Source organism: Cuculus canorus, chromosome 8, assembly GCF_017976375.1.
Source record: "Cuculus canorus isolate bCucCan1 chromosome 8, bCucCan1.pri, whole genome shotgun sequence".
NCBI classification, from domain to species: domain Eukaryota; kingdom Metazoa; phylum Chordata; class Aves; order Cuculiformes; family Cuculidae; genus Cuculus; species Cuculus canorus.
Window position 1 is genome coordinate 14775755 of NC_071408.1, and position 13052 is coordinate 14788806.

A 13052-nucleotide genomic window follows, 5' to 3' on the forward strand; every position below is an offset into this window, starting at 1 on the left:
AAGGCCCCAAATTTGATCGGAATCTTCTTTATTAATTTAATCTATTACTGGCTAATTGCTTATGTACTGTAAATCTGCAAAGGTCAATTCTTGAAATCACCAAACAGTAAGAAGCTATGAAACACTAACAAGTCTTAATACAATAAGAATGTTAATCAATAGTCTAAATGAAGCCTTGTATTGTCAATGATGCATGAAAATGTATTATTGTTAGGGACTACAAGCATGGGTTTCACTAACAGCAATAAAATAAAAAGCCATGTATTTTGAGAGAAATACAGTAGAAACAGCATCTGTAAATATTGATTGTATGATGAACTTTTTCAAAAGATCATCTTCAAGGAATAAGCTATTTCTGAAAAGCTACTTTCTTGCACAGAAAGTAAAAGGAAAAAGAGTACTGGTGCAATAAAGAAATACTTGACAAAGGCAATTCTGAACTATATGGATGTAACAGGAGAACATGTTTATACATATATAAGTGCTGCATTTTAAACATATGTAAATAAATATTTATATACATTACAATTTCATAAACTCATTTGTAAACCTGCAGCCTCATCCCAGACAGAATCCTACAGCCACTCCAAACAACTGTGCCAAGAGGACAGAGTTAACTGTAGATGTCCCTCACTGTAGTAGGAAGTGACTCTTCATCTGGAGGCCTGCTCCACCGTATTTCTTTATGTTCATTTAGAAAATTCCTGCCTTCTTGAGTTTCTAACTGTTTCAGAGGAATGTTAAGGAAAAATGGTATTTTTAAAGTGTTATTTACAGATTTTTTTTTTTAATTCTAAAAGGCTGCAGAATAGTGTTTTGGTTTTAGGAACAATTTAGCTTTATGAAACAGTACGACATAGACTAAGTGAGCTAAGAAAAGCTTTGTACAGTTTATTGTAGCAGTCACCAGCAGCAGTAGCAGAAGCCAATCAGTCTAGAACCTCATTACAGAGAGGTCTGCTGATGCACTGCAAGGAAAGGTGTTAAACAACCCTCTTCTCACTTACTCATCCACTGAGCTCGACACCCCATTTCACCTCTGATACTACTGAAGCAATTTCTTACGGCAGCAGAGTTTTGGCAAAATATACTTCTCAGAAAATATTTCCGTGTTTCTGTTTTCATTAAACCTCTTTGCCAAGCTGCCAATTGTGAAGGTTGTTTCACTTGCATGGCATTGTTAGAATATCTTTCACAAGCAGTGTAGACAGCACTTACTGTGAAATCTGTATTTTTTATTTTTCCTGCTGATAGGAAAACAGAATATTTAAAACCAGTCGGGAACCTAAAGACTAAGACCTATTACAGGCAGGTCTTAATTTGCTGTTATAAAAAGATCCTTTAGCAGGTTTGATCTGAGCAAGGAGCGTGTGCGAATTTACCGTGTTAGTCTGATTTCTTCCCAACTAAATTCTGCTCATGAATTTTATAAGTATTGAATTAGATTTTCAGGGCCAGGCATGGATACTGGGAACAGTCTTATAATAATGCACTCTTATGTTTTAGGCAGAAAAAAAGGAAGCATTATTCTTTCTGAACATTTCCTTCCTCTTTAAATCTTCAGATACTCCGCTATCTCTAAGGTCATTGCATGGATTTAAGATACACCATTCTGGAAACTAAATTAGCCCTCATTTACTGGGAAGTTGAATGCACCCAGACTAATGGTGGTGCAAGTATAATTGGTTCCCAACATGTGTCAGTGTGTATACTCCTCAAGCCATGGAAAAGATGCATTATGGGACTAATTTTTAAATGTTAATGGATATTGGATGTTTGCCAGACACCCAGCTGTGCACAAAACATTGAGATGGTAAATAGCTCTTGATCTGTTTAGAAACAAATTATAATGGCTGTTTGGATTCCACATGACTGAAGGCATGGTAACCAGCACAGGCTCACAGACTGACCCTATTAACTGCACTAAGGGGAATGCACCGATTTTTAAAATCAAAATAAGCGACATGAAATAAGGCTATTAAGATGCCATTTAGATTATTTTAGATTAATATTATAAGATCCCAACAACAACCCATAGCACCTGTTACCATTGCCTACACAAGATAACTTATTTAAGAGGCATTTTTTGCTAGGTCTCTTTGCTATGAGGTCAAAAAGAAATGCTTTCATCACTCAATTAATTTGATTCTAAAGCTGAGATCTGAGTGAAAAGCTTAACAGCACTTACAGAATAAAATGTCTCCTGCTGCACATCAGCAATGGGTCTCACTGAGATGCACCAGGGAACAAGACCTCTCTTCATTTGATGTGTAGTTCTCACAATTTTAATTTAAACATCAGTATTTGCAGGAAATTCTCTACTTGAAATGTCTTACTAATTGTATTCATTTGGTCAGCAAAGCCCAACAGGGAATTTTTAATCAGCTGGATTAGGTGCTTTTGATTACTATACTGTAGCAATAGCAGAAAGCATCATTTCGCCAGTGAAAAGTGTACTAATTGTCAGCAACACAGGAGAGCTCTTTCCCATAAACCTGTGCGTTCACCAGTTTGAGATGCCTTTTCACAAATAAAAAAAGACAGTGACACATATATTCAGGAGAACCTCCCCTTTAGGATTTTGCTCTTCGGGTTTGAAAAATTCTGGAAAAAATCTTTCAAGACATGATCAGTCTATTCATGATAGGAACATTTCTTTACAAAAACACACCAAAACAGTACACAATTCCAAGCAGAAGAACACAGTGTCATTGAATCAACAGGGAATGACTCAAGACTGCCTAAGAGCTGACTGTGCAATGTGATTAAATCATAGCCTGTCAATAACGCAAAGTTTGTACTTCCTAGTTGCAGTTTTTATCTTCAATTTGTGCTTCTTAAAAAAACAACGTACAGAATAGATGCTAACTGGGTGCTTTCTGCTAATTTTGGTACCTTATATAGCTCATTCTCTATGATCTGAAATACACTAACACATTAGGAAAGGAAGCCTGAGAGTCACTTCTCGGATTTCTTCAAAATTAATTTTCTCTTTCTCAAAAGAATGTTCCTTTCAGCAAATGTAGAACAGCTACAAAAATAAAAGCATCCTGACTGTTAGGAAATATGATGAATTCTAAGAGGCACAATCAAAACTTATCAAAGGAGGATATTTTTTTGCTGAGTGCTCAAGAGTCTTGATCCATTCTTACAGAGTAAGTAGAGATTTTGGGGAAACGTTTTCATTACTGCCGATTTCAAGTGCTAAAAAAGTGAGATGACAAACGAAAAAAAACAACCCTTTCTCAACCCTGCAAACTTACTTGACAAGCCACAAGACTAGGTGTGGCCCCACAGAGACATGGCCCAAACTTACTGCCACTGCAGACAGGAGGGCATTGCTGCCATCCTCAGCCCCACACAGCCCTGGATGCGTTATTTCAGTGTCATTGGGACACCCACAGCAGGGGAGTTTTGCTCTTCCCAAAGAGTCCAGGCATTTGTGGGCTGGCAATCACATAAACTGTACCTCCACCCTGCTCACAGAACATGAGAAAGTCACAGCTATAAGAATACTAGAGAAGAGTGAAGGTTTGGGCATATGAGCATTGGTGGTGAACTGGGCTCAGAAGAGGATCTTCGGGTAGCAACTGAATCTCCTCTGAAGGAGAAAGATTTGATGAGCTTTTGATGCTGTGCTATCAGCTTCTGCTTCCTCTGCCATTGTCAGTGGGCAAATCACAACTAGAAGAGCAAAAAGCTTACTGTTAATTCCCCATCCTAGCTAGATGTCTAGAAAGAGGGCACCCATAGCCATGTGCAATTCACTCTTTATAATGCTGTAAGCAGACCAACCAGGACTTCTCTTCCCTAGTAAGTTGCTGATCCAACATCAGGATTCAGACAGCAACTCCTTCATGAACCAAGCTATATCTTCATTTATGTTAGCATAAATCTGAAATAATTCCACTCAGGTTTGAGAATTTATTCTTAATTTTCAAAAGCAAATAAGAACAGACTCTGACCAGGAGCATTCAGGGTTTGAACTACCTACATCCAAAGTGTGTTTTCACAGATGCAGAGTAATTTCATTATAGTACTCCGCAAAATCTTTTACTTGCATAACTTGTTTCCATTTTTTTTAGCGAAATGAGATTTCATGATGAAAGCCAAATACAATCTAGTATAGCAAAAGTGCATGTTACACTGATCCTAATAAGCCCAATGAAAATCAATAATGCTGCTAGTTTCCCTGAAATCAGCCTGCATAAGCTCCAAGCACCGTGTTCAGCCTAAAGCAGAGTATTAGCAGCTTATATAAGACAGGTATTTCCTAGCAGAAAATCTGAAAACAAGCACAACTGAGGAAAACAAAATAGTTATTACAACCCCAACCCTACCTCTTCTGCTGCCAAAAAATCAGAGACAGTTGTCTGCTGACCTTAAACTGTGAGTGAAAAAAGTTGGTGCCCTTCTCTTTCCATCCAGTTGCTATCAAACTGGCTTGCTGACTGCAGCCTGCGTGAGGGTTAGTCGTCAGCCCCAGGCTTCTCTGCCTCTTGTAAAAGAGCAACATTGTCCACCCATTTGCTGAACAAGGATGAGAAATTTTGCTCTGAGAGCAGAAGTCCTGTTTTCACTGGCATAGAAATGAGGATTATAATAAAACCAGGAAAAAAGAGTCAAGCACACTGTTTCAAGGAGCACTATTAAAATTGCAGGCAACCTGCTGCAATCGACTTTTAAAAGATGCACATATTGTCTATCATATTTCACTCCTTTTGCTTGTAGTTTGCCCTGCATTCAGTGATGAGAAATTCTGAGTTAAGAACTGAGGAGAGGGCAAAGACAAGAACATGCAAATGCCAGAATACTGAAACAGACAGTTCTTCTATATGTTTAGTCATCTATAGCATGTCTGAGAGCAATACTTATCATTATGCAGATTTTTATACTGTATATATTTCAAATACAATCTTTCTTTGAAGTTCACCACTTCCTAAATAAGCTAATAAATGCGGGAAGCTTAAAGTATCATTTTCATTGCATTAGTAAGCTATTTTTTCTTTGCCTAAGAAAATGTTTTTCTGTAATGATCTACCTTATGAATGACCTGGGGAAATAATTTCAGGTTTCTTTAAAATGCAACCATTTGTTTCTTATTGGGGAGTTCAATTTCACTAAAAGTTATGGAGTGAACAGCAATAGCCTATTTGCGATACTGGATAGCCAAAGGTGCACAATTATTTCCAGTTTAGTATTAAAACAATATTTAAATGATACAGCATGTAGGGTTTTTCAGATTTGCTACGGGTTGACAGATTTGCAAGAGTGAGGCATTTTATGAATTTTTTGAATTAGGAAATTCTTACATAAGCAAATCCAAGCACAAGTATTTATTTTTTTTGTGTAACATTCACAAGTAAGTCTTCCCTCCGGACAAGAGTATATTGAATTTCTGCAAGTGTGTAACTTTATGTAAGTAGCATATTTGTGTTTATTTACCAAATGCAAGTAGAGTAATTCCAAATAAAATGATTGTATATGCAGACCACACATGTAGCTTATAGAAATATGTGCTGTGGATACATCGGAAAGGTACTTCTCCCTTTGACAGAGGAATGGGGCATGGCTCATTCTGTCTAGTTCAGAGGTTGTAATGGCTTGTGCCTGTACATCACAGGTGTACAGTACCGTTGCTATGGAGACTGGCTTAAATGAGCAGGAAATTTCATTTTGATAAAGTTATTTTCTTGGGCAGAGGAAGAAGGCTCTATATTCAGCATCACATATGGCATTTTTTAATGTTTGAGACACATGTTCTGTAAATAACAACAGACTTCAGCAAGTTGCATTTTCCCCTTGTGGTACTGGCACCTGTAAATAACACCTTGTGCAGCTGGGAACATCCCCATAACACAAATCTGCTCTTTTCCCCGCAGAGCCCATGGCAGGCAGAGCCACCAGCAGGACCACCAGCACGAGTGGCAGGAGCATGGGCAGGAGAACCAAGGCACGGACTGACCACTCAACAGCCCGGGCACTTGCTGTTCTGACCATCAATAGCGCACTGCTGGTTGAAAACATAGTGAGGCTTTGTTCAGCTGAGAAGTGGAAATTTAATGAAACATTTCACCTGAAATGAATATTACCTTATGTAAAAAAAATTAATATTTGTTCATCAAAGAAACTGAACTTCTTCAGGCAGAAGGTCTTTCCAACACAATCAATCAAGACAATGTTTTGAAAACAGCAAAAGGAAATATTTTCTCATTTTCCAGCTCCCCACACAACAGGATTTATCAACCCTATCAACTCACTAAAGCTCGTGAAAATTTGCGAAGCAATTTCACAAATTAGAACCTGCATTTTTCAGGGGAAAGGGGATTTGACCAAAAGGTAACACCCAGCTCTCTTCACTAAGGATAGAGAAAAGACAATTATCATTGGGTTGGAGAGCATCTGAAGTCGCTACCTCTTCTTTTGCTTTAACCCACGGCTCTCAGTAGCACCTTCTGCTCTCCAGAGACATCGCATGGTGGGTTCCCAGCCAGGGAAGGAACGGCCACTGCTTTCCCCCAGAGCCTTGCCAGCCTGCCCACACTGCTGCACCTTCCACCACAGAAGAGACAAAATCTGCTGTCTGGTTATGAGAGAAGTCGATGAGGAGATTAAAGCAGGAGTCAGGGACCAATGGAGGAACTTGAGGTGGCACAGGACTGTAGAATAGCAGTGTAGCCCCTTGCTTGGGGGCTGGGAATCACACATGGCTCAGCGAGGAGCAAGATAGAGGGGCTGGGAAGCAAGATCTCCACGTTAAAATCTTAGAAGGGAAAAAAGTTCTAAGCTCATTTGGCAAACAAAGCTCAGGAGGTATCTTCAGCCGCTTTTATTCTTTGTTTTGTTAGGTTTGGTTTTTTATTTTTTCAGATCTTGGTATTTGAAAGCTCCTAGCTATTTACATCTAGCAGCCTTATGCAAACAGCTATTATACTAAGACCTTTTTTGGATCATGGGAATTTTTTCTGCATTAATTTGCAATAGAATTCATTTAAATATTAAAGAATTTATTACTACTCCTAGACTTTGTGCAATGCTTGGAAAGTACAGAATATTAAAAGTCTCTTATCTGAGAAACACCTTTCCTTAACCTAACTAGTGTCTCACTCAGGAAAGCCACGGTTAAATCAATTCTGCTTCTGGCGTATGTTAAGTACTAGTCATTGCTGGGAAGACCTGTTGGCAAAACTGAGCCCTTAGCTACCGTAGGTCTTTTCCTAAACTATATCTTAACTTCCATAAATAACTGATGAGGTGGAATCTCCTTTTGCTCCTCAATATTGTGCTTTTTCATTATAAGAAAAATCTATTTTGTACCGTAATAATATCACTTGCCACAACAAAATAAAAGGATTCGCTGTCCCCTCAGTGAGCCAAACACCTAGACTACAGTAAGATACAGAAAAGCCAAAGAAAACGAAAAATATCAATAAAGTTACACTGGTAAATTGAAATACTTACTGTCTTGAGGGGAAAACCTGTTATTAAAGTAAAAATACCTGAGACAGTGTCAGGCAGTGTGACAATGAAGATGTCATTACTAAATAGGACTCCTCTGTCCCTTAGCTGTCAATAATTAATACATTATTTACACTTGCACATTCTCATTTCCCAGCTTTCAAGATTTCATTTATACTCTGATCCTTTGCTTAGCAGCAAATTTAACATTATTGTGACCTTCTTCTGCCTCACACTATATACCTATCAAGCAGAGAAAAAGAATAGCATCTAATATGTACATTTATTAAAGCAGAAAGCTTCAGTTACTGGAAAAAGTGACAAATGCCAGTGTTTGCCACAATAAACTGGAAGAGAAACAAATTGCTTCTGAAGAAAAATCAATTAAGAAGCCATCTTAATAATACCGTTTGTGGGAGCCTCAGCATTTGCATGTTTAAGGGAAATGCAGCTGAAGTGTTTCTAATTAAAACCCAAAGGAATCAGCAAACTTACAACAGCCATGCCACAAACTCCAGACAACCGTATGTTAAAGATAAACCATTTTGACTATCCGAGATTAAAATATTCTGCTAGGTTGAAAGAGTATTTTTCTCGTGATGCTGAGATGATGCATCCATTATATATTCCTAGGAGAAACAATGTCAGATGGTCATATGAGATGTAAATTGCCATTACATCATAGTGTACATAAATGTACATATTTATTTAGTATAAGAATATGCAAACTACCAGCATAAAATTTAACATATGTTAAAACTGTGCTGTAAGCAAGGATTGCCAGAACATAGCTGACTGGGGTAATCCTTTTGAAGTCAGTGCCAATTTTCCTGTTGAAGTTAATTTTTCTGTTTTGAAAAGTAAGTATCCTGGACCTATCCTGACATGCTGGGGACAGACACTGGATGATCCTGAATAGGGAAAATCACAGAAATTTGGGGGTTGGTCTCTCAGGGAATCTTTCCGCTGACTTCAGCAGATTTTGAAGCATTGGGAGCAAGAAGAGCAACAGTCTTTCTCCAAAATGAATGAACTGATGAAAGAAGAAAAAAGCAGACAACCCAAAGATGCTTTTCCACATGCAGGAAAATTAAATAAAAAACAAAATCCCAAAGAAGTTACATTGTCGGTTTTTGGTTGTGTAGAATTTACAGTCACCATTTAGAAGACTCTTTTTTAAGTCCACAGAAATCTAAAGCTCTTGTCATAACTTCTCATAACTTTGCAGAAGGGGGTAGTATTCTTTTAGCCAAGCAAGCACTTCCTCCAGCTGGAGTTTGCCCATGCTGCCAAAACAACAGGCATTAGGCAGAAGGGATTGTTTGTACAGCATGACAGCTTCAGGGTTAACCATACCGTTGACTCCCCCAGTCTCTCCAAGAACCTCTGCTGAGTGATTGCTGCAACCGTTACACTTCTCTGTGGTGGGGATGGTGTCCTTGTTAATCACACAGAGGCCTGGCTGGATTTGGCACTTACTGAAATTTTGTCTCAGGAGCTGTAATGAGAGGGAAAACACAGACATGCTGGACAGCTTCTACAAAATGCTGCACCATCTGCTTGACCAAAATGAACACACCAGCCAGAGGGAGGAAGCATTAAAGTGGCGAGAAAATGTTGTCTTAGCTGCGGCTAGGCTTTCTCACTGTTTTCAGGAATTGTGGACATTGAAATCCACTTGAGACTAACTTTAACCTCAGTTCACCTATGCACAAACAACTCAGCCACCAGTCCAACAGTGCCATAAATTGACTGCAGTGATAACCAGCTTTCACTTTTTTTCTTGTGTAGTCAGCACTCAGCTGTCACTATCAAACCTTACGTAAAACAGGGAGTTCTGCATTAAAGAATCTGCAAAAAAATTCCTAAAACCACTCCAAAGTTAATACCTCATTAATTGATTTACCATTGCATGACATATTGGCTTCAGTTTCTATAGCCCTGTCTCATCTTCCTCATCAACTGGTGATCTCAAGTTGGCAATGGAGTGGGTACACGTTGTTAATGCATCCTTCGTGCCTGCTGCATCTGACTGTACCTCTCTTGCTTCTTAAACCAGCTTTACAACAAGTGATTGCTACAATGCCATAAAAATTAGTTAATATTCAACAGATGCATTATTTTGCACTCTGAGAAATTAGTATTATTTGCTGCAAATAAAAATTTCCAGGACAACTTCTTGCATGCCAGTTCTTATCCAGGAGCATAATACATTGGTTGAACTGTGTTTTCTTGTTAGCAATAGAGATTTTATAGCAGAAGCCCTGGCACAACTTTTATGATGGAGAAGCAAACACTATTACATCCATACTGCCATAAAAAGTAATCATTTCTGGACAACACTAACACAGTAAAAATTCCAGGCTGTGGACTGGATTCAAATTGGTGAGTACCCAAAATGTGTCCAAATGCCACCCAGTTGCAAGAAGATCTGTTCTGAATTCCTGAGCTATTATGGGAATACAGTGTTTATGAGATGTGCTGGATTGATGCTATCTGCATGCAAATTCTTTTTTGCTTGCCATACTACAAGTGCACATGGAAATCAGAGTGTAAATTTTCCTCTGCTGTCTGTTTCTGTAAATCACACCTCAATAAGCGATGGGTCAGCTTTATTTAGTAGGTTAAGAAAATGGGTTGCTTTCTCACTACAATTTTTCTTCATTCCTATTTGCTCTTATTTTTGTCATTAGCAGAAATATTAGTTAACAAAAATGAAGAGGTTTGCAATATGAATAATCTGGAAAGCTTCTATTCACTCATGGACTACAAGGGGAAAGTCTAGCTCTTCTTTCACCATTATGCACCCCTGTGACTACCGATGGCTTTGTTTTCCCAAATGCTGACGTAAAATCAGCCAAGAAAGAGAGGAGCTGGTGGAGCCAGTTCCCTCAGCCACTCCTAGTAAGACTTGTTCTCCAGTCCCTTCACCAGCTTCGTTGCTCTTCTGTGGACACAATCCAGGACCTTAACAACTTTCTGGTAGCAAGGAGCCCAGAACTGAACACATGATTCGAGGTGTGGCCTCACCAGTGCTGAGTACAGGGGCACAATCACTTCCCTGGTCCTGCTGGTCACGCTGTCTGACACAAGCCAAGATACTTTTGGGCTTCTTGGCCACCTGGGCACACTGCTGGCTCATGTTCAGTCGGGTGTCAACCAACACCCCCAGGTCCTCCTCTGCCAGGCAGCTTTCAAGCCACTCTTCCCCAAAGCCTGTAGCACTGCACAGGGCTGTTGTGTCCCAGATGCAGGACTCAGCACTTGGTCTTGTTACACCTCATCCCGTTGGCCTCAGCCCATCTGTCCAGTCTGTTCAGACCCTTTTGAGGAGACTCCCTATCCTCCAGCAGACCAACATTTTCTCCTAGCTTATTGTCATCTGCAAACTTACTAAGGGTACATTTAATCCCCTCATTCAGGTCATTTAGAAAGATATCGAACAGAACTCAACCCAACAGTGAGCCCTGGGGAACACCACTTGTGACCGGTCTCCAGCTGGAGTTAACTCCATTCACCACCACTCTTCGGGCTCACCCACCCAGCCCGCTTTTTTACCCAGCAGAGGACGTGCCTGTCCAGGCCAGTGGCAGCCGGTTTCTCAAGTAGGATACTGTGAGAAATAGTGTCAAAGGCTTTACTAAAGTCCAGGTACACTACATCCACAGCCTTTCCCTCGTCCATTAAGTGGGTCACCTTGTCATAGAAGGCGATCAGGTTGGTTTGGCAGGACATACCTTTCATTAACCCATGCTGACTGGGCCTGATCACCTGGTTGTCTTGCGTGTGCTGTGTGATAGCATTCAAGATGATGTGCTCCATGACCTTCCCTGGGACCAAGGTCAGACTGACAGGCCTGTAATTTCCCAGATTCTCCCTCCGACCCTTATTGTAAATTGGTCTAACATCTGCCAGCCTCCAGTCAAGTGGAAGTTCCCCATTCAGCCAGGACTACTGGTAGATGATGGAAAGGGGTTTGCCAAGTACCTCTGCCAGCTCCCTTAATACCCTCGGGTGGATCCCACCTGGCCCCATAGACTTGTGAATTTTTAATTGTCCGAGGAGGCCTTTAAGCATTTCTTCATGGATCAAAGGAGCGTTGGTCTGCATTTCCTCCCTGTTTACTGGCATGAGGTTGAGTACCCAGAGAACATCTTACCTTACCATTAAAGACTGAGGCAAAGAAGGCATTAAGTACCTCAGCCTTTTCCTCACCCTATGTCACTATTGTCCCCCTCTGCATCTAGTAAAGGATGGAGATTCTCTTGGGCTCTCCTTTTGTTGTTGATATATTTGTAGGAAGATTTTTTTAATTGTCTTTCACAGAATTGGCCAATCTAGTTGGGCTTTAGCCCAATGGGCAGGGGCACCTTCCAGTGGATGGGGTTGCTCAACGCCTCATCCAACCTGGCCTTGAACACCTCCAGGGATGGGGCACCCAAGACTTCTCTGGGCAACTTGTTCCAATGCCTCACTACCCACAAACATGGTCAGGCTTTTGACAGTTTTAGAATATAGCCACTGATACACAAGGAAAATGGAATTTGGCAGATCAGTCCATGCTGTGAGCTGGGCTATTGTGTTGGGGTGGGTACAGATAAGGATCACAAAGCAAAATATGAACTGTGTGTAAAAGCCCAGTAACTTGTCTCCAGAAGAGGAGTTTATGTAAATTACCATTAAAGCCTTTACTCTTGTTTGCTGATAAATTTATAGACATTAGCATCAAGGTAGCAATCAGGATTCATCAGCTTTACTTTTTTATAACCTTTTAGTCTCTGATAACTTCTCTCTTCAAGTGACATACTATAACATTGTGCAGTATTAAATGATATGCACAAATAAGTACCTAATGGTAGATTTAAAGATGTTGCAGCAGTCTAAGTTCTTTCATTTTCCTGATTATAACAGCATTTGCATAATGTATGAATTCAAACATTATTGCTGTTAAATAATGCATAAATATTCTCCCATGCTGAAACACATCTATTTCCTCTCCATGAATTATTTTGAATGTATCATTCAGTTGTTTTTCTATTTAAAAATGTAGTTAGAACTCTGCATATATCAGTATTATGACTGGAAGAAGTATCATCACAAGTAGTTGGCTAACACTCCAAACTGTAAATGAAGTATACATTATTAAATGGGCCATTTCCTTCCTTCTTCGGAAAGCATCATCACCAGAATACAATATTTAGTATTTCTGAAATGTCAAAAAGGAATGCAGGTACGTATTTGATTATCTGGCAGGTTTTAGGAAAGAAAAAAAAAAGAAAAACAACATTTTGCTCCTCAACCTGAAGGGAATATGAACATGGTCATATATAAAGAGAGATAAATCTGTAAGAGGTGATTGAGTGGGTTCTTGAATAGCTCTTTGTGAAACTAAGCACTGTCAACACCCATTGACTTCCAATCCCATATCCCCCAGATGATGGACCCTTTTATTTATATTTGATTTTACAAAATGTGCCATCCAGCAAACTCTTGGATAAATCCCATCAACACTGTCACAGAAGTCAGTTACATCAATGACAGATGGCAGGATGAATAAAAGAACTTCAGGATTCAAGTATCTAAACTTGAGCACA